Source organism: Dermacentor albipictus, chromosome 1 (genome assembly GCF_038994185.2).
Source record: "Dermacentor albipictus isolate Rhodes 1998 colony chromosome 1, USDA_Dalb.pri_finalv2, whole genome shotgun sequence".
Classification (NCBI taxonomy): Eukaryota; Metazoa; Arthropoda; class Arachnida; order Ixodida; family Ixodidae; genus Dermacentor; species Dermacentor albipictus.
In genome coordinates, this window is record NC_091821.1 from 268,737,202 (window position 1) to 268,748,861 (window position 11,660).

Below are 11,660 nucleotides of genomic sequence, written 5' to 3' on the forward strand. Positions count from 1 at the left end.
CATATACTTGGACGCTCTATAGCGGTCGACGCGCGGGATTCACCATACACGCTCGCTTGCGGAAAAGGCCTGGCGCTGGGCAGTTCCCACCCTAACAAATTTCAGCTTGCGCTACTTACATCATGGTCAGTTTTATGGGGGCCGTTATAACCGAATTTGAAAACACAATCAGCTTGCTATATTTAACCTGCCGGCGAAGGGGGAGGTCCGGATATTAATCAGCCGCGCCCACCGATTGGTGTGCCTTACGGCATGAAATCGTAGGATTCTCAAATGCTGGTATTGAATCTCCGTCCAGAGATAGTCTCCATACGCTGCAGTCTCAATATCTTATCACCATCAAAAAATCTAATCAAACCTCTTACAGGTCTAACTGTCGAATTTCATTGTGTAATCACGACTTATCGTAGATATGTTCGTGAAATTGACCTTGGTCGAACGTATAGAGCCATTTCAATACCTATAGAACACTGACGACTTTTTTCTAAAGGCATGTGTGACTTCTCATTTCATCGATTTCATTTTCAGGCTGTTTCTAAATAAGAGCTACACGATTACTTGTTTTCCGGCAGGAACAAGAACAGCAGATATTTCATATCTTGAAGAAATGAGGGCCACTTTTTGGTGACGTGTACCGAAAACTTGAACGACGTAGGTTGCTCATGTGCTCTGAAAACAAATTTGATGTGTGAAGCGACGTTCTGAGTGACAAGCGATATATGTTTATTCTGCGTAGGTTCATTACAGCCTCTGTAGAATGCCAGTCACTGAAGCGTTCCAGGGTGTCATACTGACGCTAATCGAAATGTTTCCTAAATTCCTGAAACAAGTGCACAAGATACGGACTTGCAATTCCGTGAAAAGATGGGCAATTTTAAGCGCAAGGAGATGAAAAACTTTCACTTTCTTTCTCTAAATGCAAGTGTTGCAGATAATTGCTATAACCTCGTTTCCCCATCTGTTTTCGTGTATTTGTCAAGCGCATCACAGTGCGTCATCGTAGTTTGTTTCTCCAGTGTCCTCGGTGAGCCAAACAAAGTATCTTGCTTATATCTGGGGAAATTTAAGGGCACTGTATGGCTAATATGTAGGTAATGTTCCGAACGGGTGGGTTAAATGCGCCTTCTCTAGTAGAATACGTATGCAAGTGGCCCGTAGCGTTATTAGTCTGTTTTACGAGCGTTGTAAAACTTCGACGGCTGCGCTGGCATAATTAAAACTACAACTGAGGTCATTTTGCGAACGTAGGGGGAACAATTAATACGCCAAGTTTATGTGCTATGGTAAATGTGTATTGATCAAATACAGCTTTAAAAAATAGCAAGTATTCCAAGGTATCACGCTGCTTTTATTAGCTAGGTTTCCCAATATCTCAAAAGAACATTGCGTCTCAGATATTTCATACTTTTAAGGAATAGGCCACGTTTTAGGTGCAATGTGTCGCAAAGCTTTTAATGTTTCTGGCTCAATTAAAAGCGTTATGAATAGTTATTAAACTCTCTTTACTTTTTTATGCGCGATATACTATAGGTTCGCCTGGTGTCCTCACTGAACTAAAGGAGGCAGCTTCTTCATGTTTGTTGACTATAAGGACCAGGTAATGGTTGATGTGCAGGTAAAATTAAAAATAGACAGATAATTCGGGCTTTCATTTAGTTTCATACTGATGTTATGCCGCGTGGCAAACCCAAGCAAAAAAAAAGAAATAAAGTCGGCCGGGCTTTGGCACTAAATCACGCATGCAAGCGCTCAAGGGCATTATGAGCGAGTCTATAACGAGCGGGGCAGAACTGAGCCCGCTGCCCTGGCATAACTGTGAACGCCACCAAGACCAAATCTATCGAAAATTTGTGGTACGCTGGAAACTCCCTGTGCGAACTAAAAATGCGGCAAGATCAAGCACAGCCTTTGTATATATATAAAAAAAAACATTCTTATTCAAGTGTCGGAGCGTGTGATATAGCAGCTATCACAGCTATGCTTCCCAGTGTCCCTACGTAACTGAAGGTTACAACAAGTTTATATTTCGTGGAAAGGGAGATGGGTCATGGTAAGTGCAATGTGTGACAAAATTTGTATTTTTCTGGTATAGTTAGAAGCGTTGCGAATAATTACTGTGCCCCCCATCCCCTCTATTTTCATACGTCTTAAAACGTTCCTAGTTGGTTTCAGCGATGTCCCGGTGAACTAAACAAGACACTTTGTTCATATTTGAGGAAAATAAAGGGCGCGTTATAGGCAATATGTCGGTAAACTTCAAGGACTGGGGACTGATGATGACATTTGCAGTAAATTACGCATGCAAATGAACCGGAGTTTTATGAATGTGTTTTCCGAACCAAGTATAATTTATCCCGCTGTCCAGTGAGAGCGGTGAACTCAACCGATATCAAATCTAGTGAAAGTTGTGTGTGGTAGAGAGGGAGGACACCATGGTAAATGTTATGGCGAAGTAACATGTGTCTTGGTGTATTACTGGCTTGTTCAAGATTCCCAACACGTGCTCCAAAGCATTGCATGCGGGCAAGGTTTCAAACGGACAACTTAGTGGGGATGGTGACTCTCACGCATCCCCTGATATGTTGTTTTCCCGCATAGCTCACATCTCCTGTAATCCGGCTTCGCCGCCTGGATTGGTGCCCGCGGCAGTCGGTGTGGTTGAAGCAAGGTTTGAGTACGGGCTAGTTGGTATTCCATGGTATCAATCGTCACTTACAGCGCATACATAGACGGAGCACAAAAAAGGACGACATAGACAAGCGCTGTAGAACGTAGAGCGCTGTACACGTAGAAGCGCATTGCGAGAGATGGCGGGAGTGTGGCTCTGCTAATAAAGCCCCTTAAACTTCATAAAGTAGTGACACTCTCCTTCTCCGCCTTCCCTCCTCCTCGTTTCTCCTCTCTTTCACGCTTCCTCCTCGACCGTGGCGCCGCCTACACTGCTCGAGCGTAGCAATGGCGCCAACATGCGCTCCTCGCCACTCCGTACACGCTTCTCGAGCAAAAATGACGCTGATGCACGGCTCGAGCGCCCACGTGATGTTATTCGGCCAATAGCGACGCGGCGTCGGCCTCGGCCAGAGCGCGCGAGGAGGAAGCGGCATTCTTCAAAGCGTGGCACTGCTTTACGAAGTTTAAGGGGTTTTATCTGCTAAGGCCACATAACAGCGGGGTTACTTGGCTGCGAAAAGGAGAAGGATCTTCCTCTTTGGCTCGTGTTCGGCTAGCGGCGGGGACGTTCTGCGCGTGCGCCGATCCATGATTCTGCGAGACCGTCTCGTGAAGCCTACTCCGGAATGGACGAACACGATCGTTCGAACGCGCCACCGTTCGCGTGACCGTACGCGCGAACGACCATATTCCCTCGTTATCCGGTCGCGGTGAGTCGGACATCCGCGATTTGTTGCGCGCCCATCGGCATGTTTTGTGGATAGCAACTCGGCTAGCAGGCACTGATTTATGAAAGGTGCAATAAATGCCCTTGCGATTGTTTTCCCTACTGTGTCGTCGTTCCTTTGTCCCAAGAGCACGGGTGAGAACCCCACAAAGTATGAGACATAATTACAGGAAACTGAAACATTTATTGCAACTGTTTGAAAAAAACAGCTTCGCTAGAAATTGTGTTGTAATTCTCCAAGGTCGCACACATCTGCTGACTTTTTTTATGAATATTGCAAGTAATCTATGTAGATTGTGCTTCGTTGTGTATACCCTCGGAAATACGATCATAAATTTATCCTGTAGACTTAAAGGGACACTAAAGGTTACCAGAAGGTCATGTTAAAGTGATAAAGCAATGCTCTAGAACGTTTAAGGCGTCAATATAATCGCGAACGGAGCTTTAGTAACCGAGAAATTGAGGTAAATGCATGACACGATTCGAGACACCGCAGCGACATTCCGGTACTAGCCCGATAACGAAAGCACTCCTCATCATAATTTATGTCACTATACTCAACTACTCGTATTAAAAAGATAATTTCATTAGATTATAAGACGGAAGAAAATGCTACTTGTCTACTTCTATTCGATTCTAAAAAAAATAACATTTTGACGTTACCTTTGAGTAGTATGGGTGATCGAAAGGTTTCGTTTTCGCTCGACTCTGCGCGCTCGATTTTGCGCCGCGCGCACTTTGGAGTTTCAGTTGTTTCTTTATCGCGTCGTGCTGCGGTTGTCCTGCTGGCTCGCGAGACTTGCGTTTGGAACAAGCAGCGAGAATTCCACGTCCATGTGATGTCGTGGGATGCGCGAACGGTCCGCGGAACTTGGCCAAAGGCAGTTGCAGCGGCGAATCGAACGTTACTTATCACTGTGTGCCAACGAGTGAACCTCTCCGTTCGAAGTGGTTAAGTGCCGTATCTCTGCCGCAGCGCGCTGGCAAAGAGCCGAAAAATCACGTAGTGTGCTCGCTGCACTTTCGTCCAGAGGATTACGAGTTCAACGTCGACTTACTGAAGTAGCGTGAAGTGCCTTTCAAAGCAAGCCGTCGTCGTAGTAGTACGCAACGACGCCGGCAGCGCAAGCCCTCAGGAGCAGGTCACGTTCATCAGTGCTTAAATCGCTGAACTCGAGCCCAGCATCGCGAGCTAATGTGTCGTTGTCAGGATCATCCATTGCAACGAACGTCGAAGTTGGCGTCATAAAATAAAGAACCAGCTTATCGTCGTGCGCCTTCCCTTCCGCTAGCCACCATATAGTTCCGCTTTCGCGCTGCTGTCGGCTCTGTCTTGGCTCTTTCTGGCCGCGCGTTTGCGTTTTGTGCAGAAAAGCCGTAGCGCCGTCTGCGGGAGCCGTCTTACTCACCGACGGCGCAACGTCACTATGAGACCATGATGTCAGTACTCCTCGATCGGAGTGCGGGTGATTTGAACGGCGCTAGAGGTACGCGGACGCTTCAGAACGCACTTTCTCTTAAAATAAGTCTCTTCTTCGCACGAAACAAGCGTTTCGAGGTTTCTGGGATGGTATTTCAACAGTCCACGTTGACCTAATATTAACCTTTAGTGTCCCTTTAAGCACGAAATACAATTCTTTGTTTAATTATTAAACTTGTTTGTAGCCAATGTACATATTTTATGTGCGCTGTACTGCTGATACTGTGCGGGGTCAGGGATTTTTGTCTGGCAGTGGCGTAGCCAGAAATTTCTTCCGGGGGGATGGGGGGGGGGTGCTCACGATGCAGCTTGGCCTCTTCCTTAAGAGGAAGCTTTAGCTCGGGATCTCCTATATATACATGTAGAAGGTGAATTCGTTTTTCTCGGCAACCACTGCACCAAATTTGATGAGGTTTATTGTATATAAATTAAAACTTGAATTCTACTGACTTCTGGTTTCGAATTTTTCATTTAGGTTGTCAATTCTTTATTAAAAATTGGCAAAAATCGCAAATTTCCAGAAAACGAAACTATCACGTTTAAAACTCTGTAACTCAACAATGAAAAATAATATCACAATTCTGTGAATAGCATCTAGTAGTGCATCTACAGCGGACAAAATTGACATGTTACAAATGAATCTCAAAAAATTTTGTAATATGGAAATACAGATTTTGCAGAATCCTTGTACACAACGTAACCAATTCACGTAAGATGCACATTGACATACTAAATTTGACCGCTTTGACCCTTATAATAGATTCCTTTTACAGAACCGCAATATCTGTTCTTGATGCAGAGCTATTAGTTTGTAAACGTCATGTTCCTGTTTTTTTTTTTGCACTTTCGAATTTTTCAAAATATTTTAAACAAAATTCAGGCCCTAAATCGAAATTCCACTTTCAACATACTAGAACTAATACAGTGAAACACTTTCGCTCTCAAATGCAACAAATTTCATTAAAAGCGATCCAGGGGTTATTTCAGGAAAGCGTTTCTGGGTTTTCCATGTAAGTGAATGAGCCGCGTCGGAGTTGGGCCTGAGCTGAACCTTCCTCTTAAACAATTTGTCGAGGGATCAAATACATGAATAATGACTGCATTGCCATTGCCAAAGATGTTGGAAACGAATTCTTGAACGCTGCGCACTGTCAAAACAAGAAAAATATGTATTTTTTTCATAAATTGTGCCCAAAATAACTGATATCAATGCTTCCATGTTTTTGTCTATTTAATAAGTAAAGAAAATATCACACGAACTTTAGAACTATATCAGTTCAAAACAAGCAAAGCAGTGCATGCCACTGATATGAAAAAATGTAAAAGCCATGAAATGAACAAGTTGAGGATAAATATGCTAATGAAACATTGTCATTCAAGAACCTTGTTTACATTTTTGTACATATGCAACGGCCAGTGAAAAATCTCAATGACGCTGCCATTTATTCCGTTGTATTACGGAGGAGCGGCTGTCACCGGTCGTGTATCGTGAGTAATTGCACCGAAATTATTGTCCCAAAACAGAGCACGTGTACAAAGTCGTTCTGCAAAATATACGAGGGCGAGTCAAATCAAAGCGAGCCAATGCAAATATGTGACAAACGGGGTACTTTATTTAAAAGTACACCCGCCGTGGTTACTCAGTGGCTATGGTGTTGGGCTGCTGAGCACGAGGTCGCGTGATCGAATCCCGGCCACGGCGGCCGCATTTCGATGGGGGCGAAATGCGAAAACACCCGCGTGCTTAGATTTAGGTGCACGCTAAAAAACCCCAGGTGGTCGAAATTTCCGGAGTCAGCTGTAGGTATTACAAGGGGGGGCACGTACCCAAGGGGAGCCCCCCCCCCCCCCCCCCCCCGAAATTAAGACGCATACCCCCTCCCCGGCCACGCCACCACTTCTCACACACATTCCTAAAGCGCCGCCAAATCAATGTTGAAGCTTGACAGCTATTCGGCGGTCAACATTTTGTTGCCTTTTTTCTCCTTTTGGATGGCGGTAATTGTCGGCGTCTCCTGGAATGTGAAGACCGGTTTCCTCATCAATTCGGTTCCTGCACGATTAATTCGAGATGCATTCAGTTGTCACAGTCTATCCAACGGTCACGCGCGTCGTTCTTGCTTTGTTAGTTCAACATTCTTCTTCTAGACTGATCCAGGGACCAAGAAAGGGATTCAGTTCGTGGTCAGCTGGTCTGTGTGCACGTGGAACGAGTTGTGGCCAGAGAAAATGCCAATTGCGTTTAGCTTTTTTGATTGTTTGTTTCATTAGTTCCTCGAGTGACGTCTCACCGCGACGCTGACAGATCCTCGGAACCCGTCATATGGGTTATTTAAGCGGAAAATTAAATAATGCAAGACAGCGTCCATCATCAAACCCTGCAATAACCCTTAAACTCTTAGGAAATATGACTCTCACCCGTTAACTCGTCTGGTTTTTCCCTACTTGTACAGCACTTTTCGTGCAAAATTGGCAACTGGAAACAAGAGTCTCAAGTAGTTGAGAAATTAAGCGATCTACTAAGGGATAGGGCCGAGACAACAGCCAAACAGGAAGGAAAATCGAAAATTAACAAATTTAGCCATTGTTTATGAAGATATTTATGGATCAATATCTCTTTATTTAAAAAGGAAACAGAGATATGCCGCCGGTAGTGGAGGGCAATTCCGTGTGTTCTGAATGACACTTCAACAGTTATCATTAGCGCCGCCTAACGTAGCCACTTCTCTGCTGTGCTTATGTAGGTGTTTTTCTAACCTTCCTCGGTGGGCGCAGTACGTCTAGGATCGCAGCTTCCTGCGCCATACGCGGTTGTATGCGACTGACGGCCACGCACATTTACGTAACTTCCAGAATAACAATTCGAGTCCGTTGTGGCACTTGTTAGAGCAGTAAACAAGGGATCCAAAAGAACTGTGATTGTTCCGCAAATATATATTTCTGTATAATTCTTCCAGAGCTAATTAAAACATACGCTACTATAGTCGGATACAACTTAAGTCTGCGATGAAGCCCCGCCCATACCCTCACAACCGCCAGCCACTGTTCCTCTGCGAGGCTGCAAATAATTCGTACTTCAAACTTTTTCTGTCATCGAAATAAGGCGGTGACTACAAAAATAAAATTATTTGCGCGTAATTTTATACACTTTTCCCTCGCCTATTATAGTGCAATGGTGAATGGCCAATTCTTTAGTGAAGTGAAATAACATGCTTGCTTCGCTAGAACTATTTGTTAAGTTTCGCTTCAGTTGGCAGTGAAGTTTCATGATTAAAACGGGTGTAGCAGTGAAATGAACTGCACCGCAGACTTTTGAAGACTCCATACATTTTGTTCAGGTCTGTTTCACACCTCATTCCTTCTGCCGATGGCTAAATTCCGGATGGAACGTAAGGACAGACAAACATATTTGGCAGACTCCATTGTATAGGTGACGCCTATACGAAATGTGAAGTATGGATAATGTAACTTGTGGGAATCGAATGGTTATGTAGAGATTATATGCTATATGGTGCTTATAAAAAAGTAAGAATGTTTCTAATGTGGCAAAATATCAGATTGAAAGCGCACTAAAACCCAGTGGCACTAGGGGCACGTACTCGGCGGCCCTGGGGCACATACCCAGAGGCAAACCCAGTGGCATTACAACGTGAAAAAGGCAGTCAGTGGCCATCTTGGTGTACTATCGTGCTTATTATGAGCTACAAGGCGCTTTGCCACGCGCTTTCGCGTTGTAGCTCATACGGAACGCGATAGTAGACTGTAAGAAGTGTGGCTACCTAAATTCGGAAAATGTGAAGCGTTAGCAAAAGACCGCAACCAAATGGCCCGGGAAATAATCGTAGCCCATATAATATCAGCATTGAAAGAGAAATGAGTGAGTGATATCGACCATTGATATCGACCAGGAAAAGGCATATTTATCTGCTAGCCTCTGACCAGGCGCATTTACAGCACGCATGCATGTACCATTGTGTAAGGATGACAAACCCCTGCCTTTTTTTTATGTTCATTTCTTTTCGTATGTCTTTGACGACCCGCTCTATCGTATTTAAATGTTTTTCCGTCGAAATAATAAATCAGTTGATATCGGTAGACAGCGCAACGTGTCGTTTTCCACGTGCCTCACCTGTGTTCATGTCTTTAGAGCTGTTCCGGCCTGAATATGAATAACCAACTAGCCGATGCTTTCACGTTCATTAACCATTATATAGCCCGTTTGGTCATTTCTACCGCAATATACTACATAAATTCAGGCAGAATTGCATACAGCCTTTTATTCGCACTGAGGGTCTCGGCGAAGACATAGCGCAGCCCACTATTATGGTGGACGCACACACACGCGAATAAGAGTGAAGGACATACTATCTCGGACATGTGGGAGAAGACCCTACGAAGCCCGCTGCGCGCTGACGCGCGTCCTGCAGGACCTTTAATAAAGTTTATCCAATCCAATACGGGATGACAGTATACAGATAAGGAAGAAGTGCATAATATTTCTTCCTCTCTCTCTCTCTCTCTCTCTCTCTCTCTCTATATATATATATATATATATATATATATATATATATATATATATATATATATATATATATATATATACACGAAGGTTGTGTGTTCGGTTCCCACCTGCGGCAAGTTGTTTTTTCATCCACTTTAATTTCCGATAATTTATCGTTTCTTTATTTCATGTATTAAGCACAAGCAATTTCCCCTGTGTTGTCCTTGGTGTCAGTGCTTGTTGGCTTCTTATGATATATATATATATATATATATATATATATATATATATATATATATATATATATATATATATATATATATATATATATATATATATATATATATATATATAATATCCCTGTGTACCCCGAGGTTTCGGTAGCCCCCTCCCCAAGAAAAGAAGTTCCTGGATAAACGCCTGCTACGGGCGTTTGCTTGGACACCGCCACGTCTGCTTGCTGGTCTGCGGCTACTTGTGGCTCCATGACCGAAGAGAAGCGTGAAAGTCTAACCATCTGCAGTGATCCCAGAGAGAAAAAGGAACAATTAATTCTTTACACCAGAAGTGTTTTTGGGGATTGAGCCCTAAGCAGTATTGACAAGGGCGGGAAGCAGGATTAAAAATGTTTTATAGAACTCGCTACATGCATATTTCTTTGCGACGCCTAAATAATTTTACTCGCCTGTCGCTTCGTAAACATATAACCGTTTCCTTGCCTTAGAAACAAGCAGTTGGCGTTGTATACAGCAAAAAACATTTCGCTGAACGCCGCTGGCACACCACCACAAGCTGGACGCAGTTGTCTGCTCGAAACATCGGTTGCTGCGCGGACATCTTGCTGCACTTTGGCGAGTGCAGGACAGTCCTGAACTAGTCGAGAGCTCGGTGTATACACTCTTTCATAAGAGGGTGTAGAACGCGCGCGCACCATCTGTAAAACGAATACAAAAAAAAAAACTGCACTCCCTGAACTAGAGCAAAAAATGCAGCCAAACATAAGACACTTCTCAATTTATCGGTAGGGGTGGCGATGAACATCTCGGCGCGCCGCGCAATTTGCGGCAGTGGGGCGAACAGACTGATAGGTCCCGGGTTTCTGCGTGTGAAGTGTGTATTTTCGTATATAACGCAGAATCTTCCATCCAGTTAGGGATGTTTCGATGTCCTGCCGTGGCCTCGGCATGCATGACGTCCATTCGGTCTGCTGTCGTGAGTGATGTTTGAAAACTTGCCAGAGCCGATAAGAATGTGACATAAGACAGGAACCTCAAGAAAAAGAAAAAGGCGTTTGCGCCTGCTTGACATCGCACGGTGTGGTCGATTCCGAGAAAAAGATAGGCCAGCGTCGGGCCAGGTGGTCAACTACTGATGCCTCCCATGGAGGAAAATATTGTGCACGTGTGCCGCGGCTCACACCTACCTCCATGGAGGAAGAGGCAGCTGGACAGGCTATAGATGGCAGGCGTTGTGGATAAAGAAAAGCGCTTTTTTATCTGGACTACCTGCGTGCAGAGACAGCCGAGCGTATACTTAAAGAAAGCGACGAGAACCCGCCAGCTGCTTGGGCGCATTCTTTCGTGATGTGCGCCTTGTTAACACGACACGCGTGTCACTGCCTAAAGTGCAGTCTGCTCGCTATATATTGTCGTATAGACGACGCTAATTATTTTCTTTATTGTCCTTCCGGCCAGGCTAGTTTATCATTGTTGGTGCATGGTTCAAAAACAATGCCAGCGGCGCCCTATCGTCTTCTTCGTCCGGCTTCATTTCAGCGATGTTTGTGCGCCTTTATATATATAGTCATGTTACTGAAACAATAAACAGTGCTGAGGAGGGCTTTAGACGATAACCGCCCTTATGTAAAACATCGGGAGCAGAAAGGGACCGAACAAAAGTTACGCCGGCTCGCTCTGCCAGCTGCGCGCAGTCCCATATGCGCGCCGCTCGCAAGCCCACGAGGAGCAACGCGTCGAGAAACGAGGCGGCGCACTTCCCCCACATGTGTTGCTTCCTTTGTCTGCGGTGGCCTTCAAGTACTTTCCGCTATACACAGGGCGATCAGTTTTACAGAACTTTTAAAAGTCGCCTGCGGCAGATATATAGCATAATTCTCGAGCTTGATTATTCGAAGAGGCGGCCGCACTACTAGCACGAGAAGTCGAAACTCATATTGAAACAATTAACAAAAATGCAATAATTAATTTCTCAATTACTTCACGGCACATATTGCAGTTTACAAATTGTAGCCGGTGAGCTTGCAAGACTTATCCGCTTGAAAG